Genomic DNA, 20,610 nt, shown 5'->3' with positions numbered 1-20,610 from the left:
TTTAAAACTTATAGTGAGAGAAATTTCAATTTATTAGATAATTCCATTGTTTATGAAGAGTCTCTATTAAATTAGCTTAAGTTCCAAAAGATATTGCCACATTATTGTAGGTAGCTATTATAATTCTCAAATTTCTATTGTTATATTGTCTAGGACAAGGGTAAGCAAACTACAACTTCTAGGCCAAATCTGGCCTCCCAGTTGTTTTATAAATAAAATTTTATTTAAACATAACCACTCCCATTCATTTACTTGGTGTCTCTGGTTGTTTTTGCAACACAACAGTAGGGTTAAGTAGATATAACAGACTGTGTGTCACATGAAGCCAAAAACATTTGCTCTCTGGTTCTTTACAGAATGAATTTGCTTATATTTCTTCTAGGATGTCAATATGTCTGCTTAATTCACAGAAGGACAAATTTTAACATATCTTACTTCTATGGCCTGAATGTTTACGTACCCTGAAAATGCATTTGTTGAAATCGATCCCCAATTTGATAGTATTAGGAGGTAGGACTTCGGATATGTGATTATATCATGAGGGTGTAACCTTTATTAATGAGATTAGCACTTTTATATGGGGTTGAAGAGACCAGAGCTCCCCTTCCACCATGCGAGGATGCAGAATAGAAGATACATTCTGTGAACTGGAAAGCTGGCCCTCACTAGACACCAAATGTGCTAGTATTTTGATCTTGGGCTTCCCAGCCTTCAGAACTTATAGCAGTCCAAAAAGATTGACACCCACCTGAAAGGTTAATTTTGTCCTAAAATAATCTTTCATGTAAGATCTGAAATATGACCTAAGTATTATCTGAGGAGTCAATGCTAATTTATTGGTGGTGGATACTGTGATCCTGTATTAAGAGTGGATCTGAAGCCACATAAGAAAGATAACTGTGATTACTTAGTGCTATTTCCCATGGCTGTGAAAAGACAACCTTGTGACCAGAATTTGAAACTCTGCGTAAACAAGACTGTGACATGTTTTGAAGGCCTTTACACCCTCCTCAGGTTTTAGAAATATTTCCACTGATGAAAGCTTTCAGATGAAATACTATTTTATTTTGAAATTAACATTTACCAGTTATGGAAATTTTAGTCTGGATAGAAAGGAAAGGAGTAACATGGTGAATAGGACACCAGCCTTAGGCTTGTCCAAGTCGATAATATCAAAAGTTTAGTACACCATGTTTTATAGTATATGTTATAATCAGGTAGCCAGCTCTCCCCTTGAGAAATAGGAGCAGGCGTTATTATGTGACCTTATTCCATTAAAGGTCATGTAATATAGCTGGGGAAATACAATTAAAGTCATCCCCCAAGCCAGGATACCTCTTCACAAAGATAGAACAAGTATTAAGCATTATTATTGAATTAGCATTAAACCAGAATGTGATATAAATCACAATCATTCCACTGAAGATAATGAAAAGATAAAGAAATCTCACCTTCTTATATAGACAAGCAGATACAACCCATAAAATACATGTTTTCAAGATAAACAATAACTAGTCCTCAAGTAAGAAGGCTGCACAGCATGTGACTCTTCCTAAATTCATTTGGTAATTAGGTTGACAGTCTGTGTTGGCAAATTGGCTTAAAAAATAAACTTCTCAAATTTTAAAAATGGGAGTAGATTTATAACTTGGAGTAAGAGGCCCCACATAATTAGGCACCTATCCTCCCACAGGAACTGGAGAATAGGAGTGCTATTTTCCTTGATGATTACATTGTAAAGAGATGATCTTATATTAAAAAAATGGTAAGGATTCTACTAAAAAAAAACTGTTAGAACTAGCAAACACATTAAGTGAAGTTGCAAGATAGAAAATCAGCACACAGAAACACTTGTTTCTTTTTTTAATTTTTATTTTTAGTTCTGGGATACATGTGTAGGATGTGCAGGTTTGTTACATAGGTAAACGTGTGCCATGGTAGTTTGCTGCACCCATCAACCCATCACCTAGGGAGTAAGTGCAGCATGCATTAGCTGTTTTTCCTAATGCTCTCCATCCCCTCAAGTCACCCTCTGATAGGCCCCAGTATGTGTTACTCTCCTCCCTGTGTCCATGTGTTCTCATTATTCAGCTCCCACTTATAGGTGAGAGCATGTGGTGTTTGGTTTTCTGTTCCTGTGTTAGTTTGCTGAGGATAATTGCTTCCAGCTTCATCCATGTCCCTACAAAGGACATGATCTCATTTCTTTTTATGGCTGCATAGTATTCCATGGTGTATATGTGTCACATTTTCTTTATACAGTCTATCATTGATAAGAATTTGGGTTGGTTCCAAGTCTTTGCTATTGTGAATAGTGTTGCCACAAACATATGTATGAATGTGTCTTTATGGTAGAATGATTTATGGTCCTTTGAGTATATACCCAGTAATGGGATTGCTGGTGTCAAATGGTATTTCTGGTTCTAGATCCTTGAGGAATTGCCACACTGTCTTTCACAATGGTTGAGCTAATTTACACTCCCACCAACAGTGTAAAAATGGTCCTATTTGTCCACATCCTCCTCAGCACTTGTTTCCTGACTTTTTAATAATCACCATTCTAATTGACATGAGATGGTATCTCATTGTGGTTTTGATTTTATTGGTGTATAGGAATGCTTGTGATTTTTGCACATTGATTTTGTATCCTGAGACTTTGCTGAAGTTGCTTATCAGCTTGAGATTTTGGGCTGAGACGATGGGATTTTCTAAATATACAATCATGTCATCTGCAAATAAAGACAATATGATTTCCTCTCTTCCTATTTCTCTTGCCTAATTGCCCTGGCCAGAATTTCCAACACTATGTTGAATAGGAGTGGTGAAGGAGAGCATCCTTGTCTTGTGCCAGTTTTCAAAGGGAATGCTTCCAGTTTTTGCCCATTCCATATGATATTGGAAGTGAGTTTGTCATAAATAGCTCTTATTATTTTGAGATATGTTCCATCAATACCTAGTTTATTGAGAGTTGTTAGCATGAAGGGCTGTTGAATTTTGTCAAAGGCCTTTTCTGCATCTATTGAGATAATCATGTGGTTTTGTCATTGGTTCTGTTTATGTGATGGATTATGTTTATTGATTTGCATATGTTGAAACAGCGTTGCACCCCTGGGATGAAGGCGACTTGATCGTGGTGGATAAGCTTTTTGATGTGCTGCTGGATTCGGTTTGCCAGTATTTTATTGAGGATTTTCGCATCAATGCTCATCAGGGAAATTGGCTTGAAATTTTCTTTATTTTGTTGTGTCTCTGCCAGGTTTTGGCGTCAGGGTGATGCTGGCCTCATAAAATGAGTCAGGGAAGATTCCCTCTTTTTCTACTGGTTGGAATAGTTTCAGAAGGAACAATACCTGTTCCTCTTTGTACCTCTGGTAGAATTCAGCTTCTAATCCATCTGTTCCTTGGCTTTTTTTTTTTTTTTTTTTTGGTTGGTAGGCTGTTAATCGCTACCTCAATTTCAGAACTTGTTATTGGTCTATTCAGGGATTCGACTTCTTCCTGTTTTACTCTTGGGAGGGTTTATGTGTCCAGGAATTCATCCATTTATTCTATATTTTCTAGTTTATTTGCATAGAGGTGTTTATAGTAATCACTGATGGTAGTTTGTATTTATGTGGGATCACTGATGATATCCCCTTTATCATTTTTTATTGTATCTATTTGATTCTTCTCTCTTTTCTTCTTTATTAATCTGGCTAATGGTCTATCCACTTCATCAATCTTAAAAAACAACAACAACAACAACAACAAAAAACAAAAAACAAAACAAAAAAAACCCAACTCCTGAATTCCTTATTTGAAGGGTTTTTGTGTGTGTGTGTGTGTCTCTGTCTCCTTCAGTTCTGCTCTGTTTATAATTATTTCTTGCCTTCTGCTAGCTTTTGAATTTGATTTTCTTGCTTCTCTAGTTCTTTTAATTATGATGTTACAGTGCCAGTTCAAATCTTTTTTGCTTTCTCCTGTGGGCAGTGAGTGCTATAAATTTCCCTCTAAACACTGCTTTAGCTGTTTCCCAGAGGTTCTGGCACATTGTGTCTTTGTTCTCATTAGTTTCAAAGAACACATTTACTTCTGCCTTAATTCAGTTATTTACCCAGTAGTCATTCAGGAGCAGTTTGTTCAGTTTCCATGTAGTTTTGTGTTTTTGAGTGAGTTTCTTAATCCTTAATTCTAATTTGATTTCACTGTGGTCTGAGAGACTGTTATGATTTCCATTCTTTTGCATTTGCTGAGGAGTATTTTACTTCCAATTATGTGGTCAATTTTAGAGTAAGTGTGATGTAGTGCTGAGAAGAATGTATATTCTGTTGATTTGGGGTGGAGAGTTCTGTAGATGTCTATTAAATCCTCTTGGTCTAGTGCTGAGTTCAAGTCCTGAATATCCTTGTTAATTTTCTGTCTCATTGATCTGTCTAATATTGACAGTGGGGTGTTAAAGTCTCCCACTATTATTGTGTGGGATTCTAAGTCTCTTTGTAGGTTTCTAAGAACTTGCTTTATGAATCTGGGTGGTCCTCTGCTGAGTGCATATATATTTAGGATATTTAGCTGTTTCTGTTGCATTGATCCCTTTACCATTTTGTAATGCCCTTCTTTGTCTTTTCTCATCTTTGTTGGTTTAAAGCCTGTTTTATTAGAGACTAGGATTTCAACACCTGCTTTTTTATTATTATTATATTTTTGCTTTCCATTTGCCCTTTATCCCTTTATTTTGAACCTATATTTGTCTTTGCACATCTCATAGCAATTCTATAAGCTACTCATCATAACCCCCATTTAATAGATTCAAAAAATGAGTCTTGGAAAGATTAAATAACTATTTTACTATACAGAGCTAGTAAATGGCAGAACAGAACTTAAAGTTGATTTAACTCAAGTCTGCACAGAGTCTGCTATCTCAAACAATTTTTTTTTTTTTTTTTTTTTACCTATATTACCTCTGCCTCCTAGCCAATCCACCACTCCATCTACCCTTTCATTACCCCATAACTTATACCAGTAGACTGTTAACCATCCTGTCTGAGAGGATATATCACGTAATAAAGTTAGCATAAGCTTTGGACTCACAAGTTTATGTCTGAAACGTACCTTTGCTGTTTGGTAGTTGGATTAAGTAGGCAAGTTATTTAACTTAGCCTCAGTTTCTTCATACGATAAAATGATGATAAAAAAAAGCCACATCATAGGAAGTGCCTGTAAACTTCCTGGCACATAATGAGCACTCAGTTAAAAAACTATAATTTTCAATTTACAATTAAAGCATTAAAAATTTAAAAACATAGCTATTACTATCAATAAAGATATTGGCAATCATTTTTTCTTTTAGTATTAAGTGGTTGCATTGATTGCCAAAGCCTGAACTAGCGAAGGAGTGTGCTCACATAGAAGTTATTTCCGGGGCCGGGCGTGGTGGCTCAAGCCTGTTATCCCAGCACTTTGGGAGGCCTAAGTGGGTAGATCACAAGTGCAGGAGTTTGGGGCCAGCCTGGCCAACATGGTGAAACCCCGTCTCTATGAAAAATATGGAAATTAACTGGCCATGGTGGCAGGCGCCTGTAATCCCAGCTACTCAGGAGGCTGAGGCAGGAGAATGGCTTGAAATCGTGAGGCGGAGGTTGCAGTTAGCGGAGATCGCACCACTACAGTCCAGCCTGGGTGAGAGAGCGAGACTCCACCTCGGAAAAAAAGAAAAGAAAAATAAGCTATTTCCAGAATGAAGATGAAGAGAATACTGAAGTTAGGATACTTGCAAGAAGTAGAACATATAGAGTTCAGAATTTAGAGAACTGAGCTATTAACCAAAAAATCCAGAAGTTTAAACAGAAAAAGAAATGGAGAAAATAAGTACAGAGTTCTAAAGAACGAAATTGTTATAATCAAAGACATGAGCCCAGAAAGCTGAAGTGCTTCTTTGAACATTGGTGTTTGGAAGAACATTTAAGCAATCAATAAGTTTATTCCTTTTGAAAATCTCTGTAGGAAATAACCATAAATACAAAATATTTTTTAAATCTTAAGGTGCCTATCAAATAGTTATTAGTAATCACTTAGTTTGTACCTCTTTTTAATATTATTTATGACTGACTATTGAAATATGTTATATACAATTTATAGTAAAGTATGCAAGTATTAAATATTTTAAATGCATATTTTGAGACTAGATATATTGTTAAATTTTGATATTAAAATACATTATTTATAAAAGTATAAACACATACATGAGAAGCATGTATGTCCTTCTCAAATATATATGGAAAAAAACTGTTATCAGTGGTTTATTTTCATGGTAGAATCATGAACAATTTTTTCACTCTTTTCTGTGTGTGTGTGTGTGTGCGCGCGCGCACATACATGTATGTGCATGATGTCAAAATTTCCATAAGAAACAGGCACTTTATAAAGAAAAATAATGTTTATTTAGAAAGGATCTACCCTATGCTGATGTGCACAAGCCTCCCATGCTCCTTTTTTTCCTCTCACAAGATCAGCTAATGTTTACCACTATGGCACTAAAGGATGCAAATATTTACTTCTTAAACAGTAGGAAGGCCTTTCAAGACACTCCCTGGTTGTAGGTTCTCTTACAGTTAGCTGATGAAGACTTGTATGCCCATAAAAAGTATAGAAATTAAAGAAGAGGCCTGAAAATATATTCATAATTAGAAGGGGGACCAGGGTTGTATTTGGGACATGATTAACTGGTAATCAGTAAAGAACAAACTGATTATTAGCCGTTCAATTCTTGTTGTTCTTAGGGGATTCCACTCAGTGGTCTAATTAAATTGAGCTTGAAGTCTTCACATCTCCATTCAGTGGCAATTTCATTATAATATTCAGTTCTTTGCATGAGATTTGCCTTACCCCTCTTTAATCATATGTTTTGCATTTGTGTAACACCTTCCTTGATTAATTTCTCTACAGGATTAGCTCTTGATAACTGCATGGTTTATGGAAGCAAATGTCACATATAAGACAATCTGGATATTAAAGTTTATTGTCAGTCTTGGAATTTTTTTAAAAGGAAAATCAAACAAAAGATATGCACTTGTTTTAATTAAAATTGCTTTCTTTGCTTTCTGAATTGTTTGTTTGGCTCTCAATATTTTATAGAGAGAAGATTTCAGAACAAAAATTAAATGACTCCAGGGAAATAGAAAAATGTTTTACATTTTCAACTGAAACTCAAGAGAATTTTTGTTAATTACATTATATCCATCATATAGTTTGCCTTCTAGATAGCAGTAAAAGTTTTAGGCTCTAGGCTACTGCTTATATCAGTAGAAATGTCAGTGCTGTAACATATGCAGCAGAGGAGCTCTAGATATGTATCTTTCACATAAGTATTTGGCGACAAAGCATTTGTGTTGGCTATATAATTCCCCATAACCTAACTCAAGTACCAGTTTTAAATTCATACTCTCCATCATAAGCTTAGGTAGGCAAAGTGGGCTGATGCTAAACATATAGAATAGTATAATAATTATGATTTGTTATAAGAGAGATAAGCAAACCTGTTATAGATTTTAGATACCACTAAGTTTTCTGTGTTTGATTAGCAATAAACAAAATAATCTGGTAACATTTTCCAGTGCCAGATCCTTATTTAAAGTCACAATCTTAAATTTATCCCATTTTTAAACTTCCAAGAAGCAGTATATCTTAACAATGCTTTCTATAAGCTGGTAAGTAGGCCATTAAGAAAAAAAAATCAGAACCACTTTCAAAATTGCTTGGATTTTCAACATTTCAGTATATATGTAGTTTATCCATCAACAACAGTTATATATATGTGTGTGTGTGTATATACATTCAATAACATTTAATAGACACTACACACAATGTATATTTCAAAACAGTTTTGCTTGAGTAGGTGATAATTTTGTATATGGGCATGTTGGTAATAAATTAATTTTTACTTGAAATGGACTGTTGAAAATAATTGAAAACATATAGCTAAATTTTATGCAAAAGACGATATAGTCAACATATTTACACAAACGTGGTAATGATATAAGTTAATATTGATGATTCAGAAGTGACTTTAATCTGTAGAACATATGCTATTGTAGAAAAATACAAAAACAATTCTAGTTATTTGTTGTAACAGGGTTTGATTTTTGGATTATGAATCCATTATTTAAGTTATAACAATTATTCAAGCAATAGGGCAAAATTATTTAATATATTCTGAATTAAAATAAATAGTAAGATATATACTATAGCAAGACTATTATTTTCATCCAGACAGGAATTTTAGCAGTATTTCTCATGTCTATATTTCCAGCACATAGTTAAATGATTACACAGAATAATCATGGGGCACAAAAACAAAAATTCTGAAAGATATTTAAATCTATCTTAAAATTTATTCTTGCTACTTAATCAAAGTTGACTCTTAACTGGGGGCATAACCCTACTGTCTCTTGCCTATGTCCAGTCTCGAGAAGTATTTGATATTTCCTTGACCACTTCTCCAAAACACCCTCTCATCAGCCTTCATTGTTGAATCTAGCACCAATTCTTCCAGCAAAGAGTATGGGTTTGAAAATTAGAAGCTAAGGTTAAAGAACAGGTCGTCTAAAACCATTTAAAGTGATTTACATTATAAAGGGATTTCTTTAGCAGCTGTTTGAACCTGGACAATTTACATACGTGACTTCTAGTTCCAGCAAAACAATTAAAGCAACATTAAGTAACTTCTGGGCTGCTTAATCAAAAAATTAATTAAGTACTACATATAAGAGGTGTTAAATAAGTAGCTTTTACTAAATAAGTAGCAATCATCATCATGTTTATGATCTTAGTTATCTTTGTCATCATCATTGCTGTTGGTTTTCCCTAGATCTGGAATGCCTAGTTCCCATTGTTGCATGAAATATTCTATTTTTCAAAAAGAAGCACACAGCTACGCTTTCTAGACATATACCCAAATATCTCCAGGATTTGTTTGCTTGTTTTTGGAGACAGGATCTCACTCTGTTGCCTAGGTTGGAGTGCAGTGGTGCAATCACAGCTCATTGCATGCTCAAACTCCTGGCCTCAAGTAATTCTCCCACCTCAGCCTCCCAGTGCTGGGATTACAGGGTTGGGCCACAGCACCCAGTTGCCAGGATTTTTTTTTTTTCTTTTTTAAAGAAATTATTTTCTTTCCCACCTGTGTAACAGAAATACAATTCTAATAGCTCTCACTCTCGCGCTCTCTCTCTCTTTCTCTCTGAAACAGGGCCTTGTTTGGGCAAACAGGCTGGAGTGCAGTGGCATGATCACAGCTCATTGCAGCCTCAAAATCCTGGGCACAGGTGATCCTTCTTCCTGTCTCAGCTTCTCCAATAACGAGGACAACAGGTGGATACCACCATGCCCAGCTAAATTTAATTATTATTGTTATTGCTATTATCATTATTATTATTTAGTGGTGACAAAGTCTCACTGTGTCGCCTGGACTGATCTCAAATTCCTATCCTCAAGCAATTCTTTCACCTCGGCCTCTCAAAGTGCTGATATTATAGATGTGAGCCAGTGGGCTTGGCCCCATTCTAATAATTTTAATAGTAGTCACACACTTCCTTGAAAAATGTTTTAATTATGACTCCAGTGTTTATGGCACTAGATAATGTTTTATCTATGTCAATAAATTGTGCATTTGTATGGGTATGGCTACCTACTATTTGTTTAATTCTTTCAAATTTCTCCCAATCACCTAACTGTGTACTATGGAAAATATTTGAAACTTGTCAAATATTGCATTGTGAAATATTGAACCTTGTTAAATACTATGATAGCAATAATTTCTGTGGTTTTGTGTACCCTGATAAATATGTGCATAGAGAATAGTCAATGCAACCACTAGATGTGTCTAGAGTTAAGATAACCTTTTTTTTTTGAGATATTCTTTAAATTCTTTTAAAAAAACTTTAAGTTCAGGGTACACGTTCAAGATGTGCAGATTAGTTACATAGGTAAAGTGTGTCGTGAGAGTTTGTTGTACAGATTATTTTATCACCCATGTATTAAATCAAGTATCCCTTAGTTGTTTTCCCTGAATTTTTCCCTCCTTCCTCCCTTCACCCTCCACCCTCCACCCTCCACCCTCTGGTAGGCTCCAGTGTGTGTCGTTCCCCTCTATGTGTCCATGTGTTCCCATCACTTAGCTCCCACTTATAAGTGAGAATGTGCCACATTTGATTTTCTGTTCCTGCGTTAGTTTTCTAAGGATAATGGCTTTCAGCTCCATTCATGTCACTGCAAAGGACATGATCCCATTCTTTTATATGGCTGCATATTATTCCATGGTGTATATGTACCACATTTTCTTTATCCAGTCTATGACTAATGGTCATTTAGGTTGATTCCATGCATTTACTATTGTGAATAGCTGCAATGAACATATGAATGCATGTGTCTTTATAATAGAATGATTTATATTTCTTTGGATACATACCCAGTAATGGGATTGCTGGGTCAAATGGCATTTCTATATGTAGGTCTTTGAGGAATTGCCTCACTGTTGTCCACAATGGTTGAACTAATTTACACTCCCACCAACAGTGTAAAAGCATTTCTATCTCTCCACATCCTCTCCAGCATCCGTTGTTTCCTGAGTTTTTAGTAATAGCCATTCTGACTGGTGTGGGATGTTATCTCACTGTGGTTTTGATTTGCATTTCTCTAATGATCAGTGATGTTGAGTTTTTTTATGATTATTGACTGCATGTATGTCTTCTATTGAGAAATGTCTGCTCATGTCATTTTCCCACTTTTTAAAGGGTTTTTTGTTGTTCTTGTAAATTTCTTTAAGCTCCTTATACGTGCTGGATATTAGACCTTTGTCAGATGCATAGGTTGCAAAAATTTTCTCCCATTCTGTAAGTTGTCTGTTTACCCTGTTGATAGTGTCTTTTGCTGTTCAGAAGCTCTTTAGTTTAATTAGATCTCATTTGTTAATTTTGGCTTTTGTTGCAGTTGCTTTTTGCATCTTCGTCTTGAAAACTTTGCCCATGCCCATGTCCTGAATGGTATTGCCTAAGTTGTCTTTCAGGGTTCTTACAGTTTTGGGTTTTACATTTAAATCTTTAATCTATCTTGAGTTAATTTTTGTATATGGTATAAGGAAAGGGTCCAGTTTCAATTTTCTGCATATAGCTAGCCAGTTATCCCAGCACCGTTTATTAAATAGGGAATCCTTTCCTCATTGTTTGTTTTTGTCAAGTTTGTCCAAGATCAGATAGTTATAGGTGTGCAGTTTTATTTCTGGGTTCTCTATTGTGTTCCATTGGTCTAAGTGTGTGTTCTTGTACCAGTGCCATGGTGTTTTGCTTACTGTAATCCTGTAGTATAGTTTGACGTCAGGTAGTATGATACCTCTAGCTTTGTTTATTTGCCTAGAATTTCCTTGGCTATTCAGACTCTTTTATGGTTCCATATGAATTTTAAAATAATTTTTTTTTAGTTCCGTAAAGAATATCAATCATAGTTTGATAGGAATAGCATCAAATCTGTAAATTACTTTGGTCAATATGGCCATTTTAACGATATTGACTTTTCCTATCCATAAGCATGGAATGTTTTTCCATTTGTTTGTGTTATTTCTGATTCCATTGAGCAGTGATTTGAAGTTCTCCTTTTATTAATCTTTCCCCTCCCTTGATAGCTGTATTCCTAGGTATTTTATTCTTTCTGTGACAATTATAAATGGAAGTTCATTCATGAATTGACTCTTAGCTTGACTGTTGTTGGTATATAGGAATGCTAGCAATTTTTGCACATTGATTTTGTATCCTGAGACTTTGCTGAAGTTGCTTATCAGTTTAAGAAGCTATTGGGCTGAGATGATGAGGTTTTCTAGATGTAGGATTATGTCATCTGCAAACAGGGTTAGTTGGACTTCCTCTTTTCCTATCTGAATGCCCTTTCTTTCTCTTGCCTGATTGCTCTAGCCAGAACTTCTAATATTATGTTGAACAGAAGTGGTGAGAGAGGGTATCCTTGGGAATGACATGCTTGAGAGCATTTATCAAATATATGCAGAGATGAAAACACAGCTTAGTAAGAACCTGAAATGCCCTCTTTAGCTTAATTTTAATCTTGACATTTCAACTTAACTCAACATACAGCTTGTTTCTTTAGGATTACTACCTCTTTGAATTATTGATTACAAAATCTACTTTGAAATATTATACCACTTAACATATAATGCAACATTCTACTTGTACTTACCTTTCCCCATTCTTTGTGCCAATGTTTCATGTAATTTTCTAAATGCTACAATTCCTAAAATGCTTTGTTATTATTTATAATTTAAATTATAATTTCATTTCCTTTACTACGCTTTAATTGTTCTAATTTCTATTGACATGTTTATGAGTTTGCTAATCCTTTTTCATTGTTTCCAATTTTGTTAAGCAAATGAAGTGAATTTTTGAATGCAGGTATTTTATTTTTCAGTTTTACAATTTTTACTTGATTTTTTATATATAGTCTCCATTTCACACCTTGCACATCTCTTTACTCCTTATATCTGTCTTTCCCCATAAAATATTTAACTTATGTATACATTTTTTAAGTTCTTAGATGTTAATTCCAAAAATGGAATCATCTGAAGGTTTCTTCTTTCTTGACTGTTTTTCATCTTGTTTATGAGTCACAGTCATCTGTCATACACATTTTCTTAGGTCATACATATTTTCTTATATTGGGGATATTGTTCTTAAAAAGAACGATGGAGATCTAAGTGAATTTTCATTTTGTTTTGCTTATTTTCCAGGGAGTTATAAAGATGAGTTGCTTATAGTTCAGATTTGCCCTTACATGAAGTTGAGTTAAAATTGGGCCAAAATTTAAATTACATTGAATTTTTCTGTGATTTGTCCAACCTGCAGTTCCCATACTTCTGCGATTTGACTTTGTCTGAGCTGGGAATAGATTGGACACATTGTTTCAGATTATTTTGGTTTACTTTTGAATTCCATTCTGGCAGAGCTCCAGAACCCAAGTACTGCAACACTATGCAGGGATATGTAATTTTTTCAGTTTTCTAGTTCTTTCCTCAAACCATTTCTTCCCCAACAACAGTAGCATAAGGATAGAATAAGAAGTGTTGGGCTGATAAATTTATTGTATTTGGAGCTCTTTCTCCTTCTTGTACATTTTATCAGCTCATACTCTTGCATAAAGGTCAGCTGACTTTTTCTGTCTCTGAAAATTCTCTCTCTCTTCCAATGGAAGGTCTGCCCCTTCATCCATCTGTACTCTGACTATATGATGACCCAAGTTTGGAAGTTGCCATAGCTCTCAGCTCACTTTTAAAGTACTAGTTTCTCAATGGAATTTACCTTTTATCCTCTACTCTTTGATAGTATCACAAAATCTATGGTTTTAATTTTATCTAGTATTTTTAGGGGTGAAGGTATTTTGTACCTTTCCATATGTTGATCGACAGCAGAGTCTGAACAAACGTAACTCTAATATAATTTAAAATAAGTATATAACCCTTGAATTTTACTTTTCTTTTTCTTTTTTCCTAAAGCAAAGCAGAGGAAAAACGGAGCCAGAAGACAAGTGCTTATGCTTTCTGGACTCTCACATGAGGGCTCAGGACATGTATCATAAAATTAGTCAATTTACTCTTTGCTTGAGAATGTATCAGAAGAGTCTAAGGTAGAGAGGCACAAATACTTTTGGTATTTGTGGTGACTTCCAGTGTAAAATGGCAATGGCATCATGGTGACATCCAGTGTCCAGTAGCTGTGATGTCTCATGTGGACTGATTCTGTGATGTGACCGCAATAGAAATTCTTGGAGCTTAGCTTCTTTAAATTCCCACCTGTTTCCCTAATTTAGTTTTCCCACCTGTGGTATACATTGCCAATAGTTCTGTTTTTGTTTTTGTTTTTGTTTTTTCATTTCACTTAGAATAAGATTTTGGTTTTGTTTGTATATGTATTTATTTTGATTTGAGTAACTAAAACTATCTTTTCTCCTTTAATAACGCCTATTTTTTAAATTTAAATTCTGTAAAATTAAATAAAATAGCACACTTAAATTGCATAACATGTACTGGCATAGAATGAGTACTCTGCCAAACTGATTTCCCTGTTTCCTCACAGATCTATACGCTCTTATTCTATTTCTTTTGTATCTACATCAGAGCTAACCACACTGTTCAATACAGTTGCTTTTTCATGTATACTTGTCAAATGAAAGAGTAAATTGTGTACTGAGGATGATATACTGAACTCATCTTGCCTCTAAATAGTAGGTATTTTCCTACTCTTTCAAATGATAGCAAATAGGTAAAATTTAGGACTGTGAAGAGTATAAAAGGTTACAGATATGGTAATATATTGATATTATTACTGATCAGTTTGGAATTTATATATTCATATAGATATATTAATTGATTTACGTAATTTGTTTCTACCTACCCATTTAAAATAACTTGAAATAGCTCTGTGAATCAGAGAACATGTCTGAGTCTCACATACAAGTGAGTAAAGCAATGTTCCCTGAGCAGAAATTTTGTGGACATGTTTAATTTTTTTTTAATTTTGTAGAACCAGTGGTTAAAATAAATTATCCATAATTTACATTTTTACCAAATCTAATGTAAGGCAGTATTTAAGAACATGTGAATTACAGCGCTAGTTGTCATTATGAAGAAAAAATTCACTCTCATATCATTAGATGTTTCATGAATTTTTAGACTATTAACTAAAATTATTACTCACAATTCAGTATAGTCTTATCTAATATAACATCCCATGTCAAACAGAATATTGCCTCACTTGGCTTTCTAAGAATGTTGGTGTCTACAGGTCTTCGGTATTAATTTTTTTAAAAAAGGAAACAACTTCATTTCAAAGATACTGCCTCCAAGAGTTTTAATGATTTATTATGTATAAGTCAAAGAGAAATTAAAGCTATTTTTCAGCCAGTTATGGCAGTGAGAGGGGAAAACACCCAGTTTTGCTTTGCAGTTTTTCCAGATCCCAAGTTTGTCTGTGTTTAAGTAGGTCTAGTCATTGTTCCTAGACAAATAAACAAAAGTGAGAACATTTACAGCTATTGGTCTTATAAGACAAGTAGTATTCCATCACGAAGGTCCCTGGGAAACCATTTAAACAGCTTTATTGATTTTTCCCTTGTTGATGCATGTAGTTCAAACAGCTCCCAAGAAACACCACTGTACTTAAGCTAGGATTCTTTGACAACTACCAACCCATGAGTTGCTTTTACTTTTCTTTCTGATTATGCAGATCAAAACTAACACTGATGTTGCAATATGAAGTTTAAAAGTACAAAAAGTTTGAAGCAATTTTTAAATGTACTTTATATTTAGAGAAGTTTTAGGTTCACGGCAAAATTGAGTGATAAGCACAGAGAGTTTCCATATATTCCCTCTCCACACATGCATAAACTTCCCCATTACCAACATCTCCTGGCTGAGTGGTACACTTGTTGCAATTGATGTGAACCCACATTGACATATCCTTATCATATAAAGTCAATAGTTTATATTAGGGCTCACTTTTGGTGGTGTGCATTCTATGGATTTAGACAAGTATATAATGACAAGTATCCACCATTATAGTGCATACAGAAAAGTTTCACTGCCCTAAAAGTTTGTGTTCCACCTATTAATGCCTCATTTCCTATAAGTCCCTGGCAATCACTCATCTTTTTATATCTTGGACTTACACAATGTGTAACTTTTTTGCGGATTGGACACTTTCACATAATATGCATTTAAGGTTTCTCCATTTCTTTTCGCAGCCTGGCATCTCATTTCTTTTTAGTGCTGAAAAATTTCCATTGTCTGGATGTACCGAAGTTATTTTATCCATTTATCTTCTGAAGCACATCTTGGTTGCTTCTAAGTTTTGACAATTATGAATAAAGATGCTATAAACATCTGTGTGCAGGATTTTGTGTGTATTTAAGTTTTCAATTCATTTGGGAACCAAAGAATATGATTTCTGGATTGTATGGTATGAGTATGTTTAGTTTTATAAGAAACTGCCAAACTGTTTTCCAAAGTGGTTGTGCCATTTTGTATCCCCACAAGCAATAAATGAGAATTTCTATTGCTCTGTCTACATCTTTATAAGCATTTGGTATTGAGTGCTCTGCATTTTGGCCACTTTAATTGGTATGTGGTGGTATGTCATTGTTGTTTAAATGTGCAGTTCCCTAATAACATATGATGGTAAGCATCATTTTATGGCTTGTCATCTGTAGATCTTTGCTGAGGTGTCTGTTTAGATATTTCACCTATTTTTAAGTTGGATTGTTTCTTACTGTTAAGCTTTAAGAGTTCTTTGTATATTTTTGTTAATAGTCCTTCATTAGGTATGACTTTTGTAAATATTTTGATCTCAGTCTGTGGTTTCTGTGACATGTCTTCCACTTATTATAAAATTTGAAGCAAATTTTAATTTACAATTTTATTATGGTAAATGTCAAATATATATGAAAGTCAAAAGCAAGGGAAGCCCATTGTATATCTAATATCAACTTATGTTTCATCAATGCACCCTCATATTCTACCCTCCTCCTTACTCTATGAGATTACTTTGAAAATGCAAGGCTTAGTTTAATGTCAGCTGTAAAAATTTCAGAATTTATCTCTAAGAACTTTTTTGAAACTATCATTATTATGTAATTACAGCTTATAAAAACTTCACTAAATTCTTTATATCATCAAGTATCTAGTCCAGAATTCTCTCATAAGTATCTTTTTGTTTGCTTAACTTTTTAAAAATATTTGATTATTTCAAGTTGGTATTCAAAGTTCAAACATAAAATTTAATAAACATGTTTTCTAAGATTATCTTAATGTATTCGTTCCTGAGTTTTTCCTGTCCTCTTGCAATGTATTTGTTGAAAACAACTTGGCCGTTTGTATTTTTTGTATTTAGATCTAGAAGCTCTATCTGATTCAGGTTTGGTTTCTTTTTTAAACAAAAATACTTCAGGTACAGTTGGATGCTGGTTAATAAACAGCACCAAAATTTCTAGTTATCTCTCCTTTTAGTAATGTAATTTTCAATTTCTCATCATGAATTAATGAAATGGTGAAGCTATGTATTTTGTTTTTAATTATAAGATAGACTATATGTGTAGAGAGAAACTTGACTTCACCAATGATTTTGTTACTGTGACATACATTCATACAGGATTACTTCCTCTTTTTTGTGTTTTCAGAATACTTCGCTGGCTTTGTAACATCTTTGAAATGTGACCATTAGTAGGTTTTTGTTTGGTTTTGTCTATATGATCATTAAAATTGCAATATATTTAACATGTTTCAACTCACTGCAGTGATTCTTTCAATGAATATTTAATTTTTTTCTTTTTTGGTTATAAGGGATTTCTTCAAGTTGGCTCCTGAGTCCTTTTGACTCAATCCTAGTAGTTTTGGAAGCTTCTTTGGTTTCTGCTATGAAAAAATGAACAGGCTTACCTTATATATTTCATGCCTGGAATCAGCCATCTATCCAAGGAACTCTGGCTACTTTTAATGGAATATGGTATTGAAATGCCAGTATTATTACACCGATGATCATTGTTACTAGGTTGGTCATTGTGTTTAGGATTTTTCAATAGAAAAATCTAAGAAATAGGTATTATTGTTATTTTTAAGACAAAATAATTAAATTCACATTTAGGAATTTTTCATTATGTCTTTGATTCAATATTTATATTTTTTCTCTTGAATTGAAATATTTCCCAATGACACTAAAATTATTACTTACATATTTTATTATTTATTTTTTGAGACAAAGTCTCACTCTGTCTCTTAGGCTGAGTGCAGTGGGGTGATCTCAGCTCACAGCAACCTCTGCCTCCCGGGTTCAAGAGATTCTCCTGCCCCAGTCTCCCGATTAGCTGGGATTACAGGTGCCCACCACCATGCCCAGCTAATTGTTGTATGTTTAGTAGAGACAGGATTTTACCATGTTGGCCAGGCTGGTCTCAAACTCCTGACCTCAAGTCATCCACCTGCCTTGGCCTCCCAAAGTGCTGGGATTGTAGGCATGACATTAGTTACATATTTTAACGCAGACAAATATTTTTCACACACAAATAAATTAGAATGACTGTACCAATATTATTACAACTTAAAACAACATATATTTATTCTCCCAATTTCCATGGGTCAAGAGCCTAGGCATGGCCTGGGTGGTTCCTCTATGCTCAGAGTGTAACAGGCTGTAAAAACTATTAGCTTGCCTGCATTCTTATCTGGAGAGCCACTCACTTCTAAGCGCATTCAGGTATCTAACAGATTCTTTATCTTTCAGCTGTATGGAAAAGGGCCCAGCTTTCTTCTGGCTGCTGCCTGAAGGCTTCCTGATGTTCCTTTTGAATTCATAAAGAGCAAACGCAGAGTCTTCAACTTCAGGGAGAGCCCAGTCCGTTTTTTGTAAAGAGATTTCACTTAGGTCAGGTCTACTCAGGATAATCTATTTGATTAATCTGAGACCTTAATTACATCTGCAAAATCCTTTCACTTTTGCCGTATTCCATCCCTAGAAGCAAACCATAGTTTCCACCCACATTAAAGGAAAATGGATTATTCAGGATAATAGCACCAGGGGGAGAGGATCACTGGGGCCACTTTAGTACTCTATTTGCCCCAGGGATAATAATATCTAAAAAGAAATTATTGTTTTAATTAAATAATGTAGCATAAGTAAGCACTTGTCAGAGCCTGTACCTGAAATACAGTTCAGGTATGAAAAATATTAGACCATGTTGTGGTGGGGGTTGGGCAAAGGTGGAGGCAGGGGTCAGATGGTGAAGAAGGAATTAAAGATAAATATAACACCTCCTGGAACTTTGACTCAAATTTCAGAAAGAGAGATACAAAGAAGATTTAGTGTAAAATAGATCAGAATATGTGAGATAACAGATGTCAGCACACAAGACATTTACACCTTTCAAAAATATTAACTCAAAATTAATAACAGAACTAAATATAAAATGCAAAATAAAATTCCTACATAAGTGGAGAAAAATTTTGGTGTTGTGATGACTTTTTAGAAATAACACCAAAGGCAAGATCCATGACAAAAAGAATTAGACTTCATTAAAATTTAAAAATTCTGCTCTGTAAAAGATACTGTCAAGAGAATGAAAAGACAAGGCATAGATTAGAAGAAAACATCTACAAAAGATATACCTGGTAAAGGACTATTACCCAAAATACACAAAGATCACCTAAATCTCAACAATAAGGAAAACATCCCTGTTAAAATATGGGCCAAATACCTTAACACACACTTCACCAAAAAAGATATAGAGATGGAAAGTAAGCATAGGAAAAGTTGCTCCACACCATATGTCATCAGGAAAATGAAAATTAAAACACTGAAATATCACTACATGCCTATTAGAATGGCCAAAACCCAGAACCCTGACAACACGGAATGTTCACAAGGACGTAGGGCAACAGGAATTCTTATTCATTGCTGCTGGGAGTGCAAAATGGTACAGCTACTTTGGAAAACAGTTTGGCAGTTTGTCACAAAACTTACCATACTCATATATATAATTCCGAAATCATGCTTATTACTGTTTACCCAAATGAGTTAAAAATTTAAATACACTAATTGGCGTGGCAGTGTCCAGGGCTGGTGTCCCCGTTGGAGGCAGGGGGAAGCTGCGTATGATGTCCTTGTGTTTCAGAAAAGCACAGAGCAACATTTTGTAGAGAAGATTGAGAGGTACTGGAAAACAGTACAATCAAGTGCTTTTTATAAATGTTTGAATTTGTTCCTGCACAAGTCCTGTGGGGCACTTAGCTCTAATCTGATCAAGCATTTTTATGGATGGCTCAGATATAGACATACCAGGTGGTTTCACGAAGCAGGGGCAGATGATACTTGTTAGATGATCCTGCTACCAGGGACAGAGCTGGTCTGGAGGCTGCTACAGCTCTACAGACACTTGCTGCTGGCAGCTGTCCACCAAGGGCATCCAGAAGCATTATAAGCATGCTGTCAGACAGAGTTTCCAGCTTCATTCAGATGAAGACAACCCTGAGAGAATCCAGTAGATGATTTAAAAAGCCATTGAAGATGCTGACTGGGTCATGAACAAATATATATATACACACACACACACTATATATATATATAAAAAATATATAATATATGTTATATAAAATATAAAAAACTGAGAACCTAGAGAGTGAGCTTTGCTAAAGACATTGGAAGCTGAGAACCCTCTCTTCTGGAGCTTACCAGCAACAGTGGCAGTTTTGAAAGGTCCACTGGCATTGTCAGAAGAAAGAGGAAGAAATCATGGGAGGAGAAGCTGACCTTGCTCAGAAGGCCCTTCTCGCCAGAGTCTTGTTTCCAGCATCATTTATGTTTGCACTTCTAGTTGGTTGTGATGTGAAATTTGAGGAAAATGTGATTTTTTTTGTTTTCTTTGTGTTTTTAAAGTTTTTTTTTTTTTCTTTGAAAGTGATTCATTGATTCTGGAGGTCTCTTTACCATTCTTTGAGTCCCAGAGCACGTGTCCTCTCAGGTGTTAGCCTGTACAAGGAAAAAAGCATAGATAGGTTTTAGAACCAGAAAGATCTGGAGTTGAATCCCAGCTCAG

At 34.7% G+C, this 20,610-nt stretch overlaps 1 pseudogene; it reads left to right on the top strand.

Moving 5' to 3' along the window:
* Nucleotides 1-19,893: 19,893 nt before the first annotated feature.
* Nucleotides 19,894-20,167, top strand: LOC103227380 (LYR motif-containing protein 9-like; annotated as a pseudogene).
* Nucleotides 20,168-20,610: the final 443 nt, after the last annotated feature.

This window comes from Chlorocebus sabaeus, chromosome 21 (genome assembly GCF_047675955.1).
Source record: "Chlorocebus sabaeus isolate Y175 chromosome 21, mChlSab1.0.hap1, whole genome shotgun sequence".
Lineage (NCBI taxonomy): Eukaryota > Metazoa > Chordata > Mammalia > Primates > Cercopithecidae > Chlorocebus > Chlorocebus sabaeus.
The sequence above is the reverse complement of the archived record's forward strand: the minus strand, read 5'-3'. Positions and strand labels throughout refer to the sequence as shown.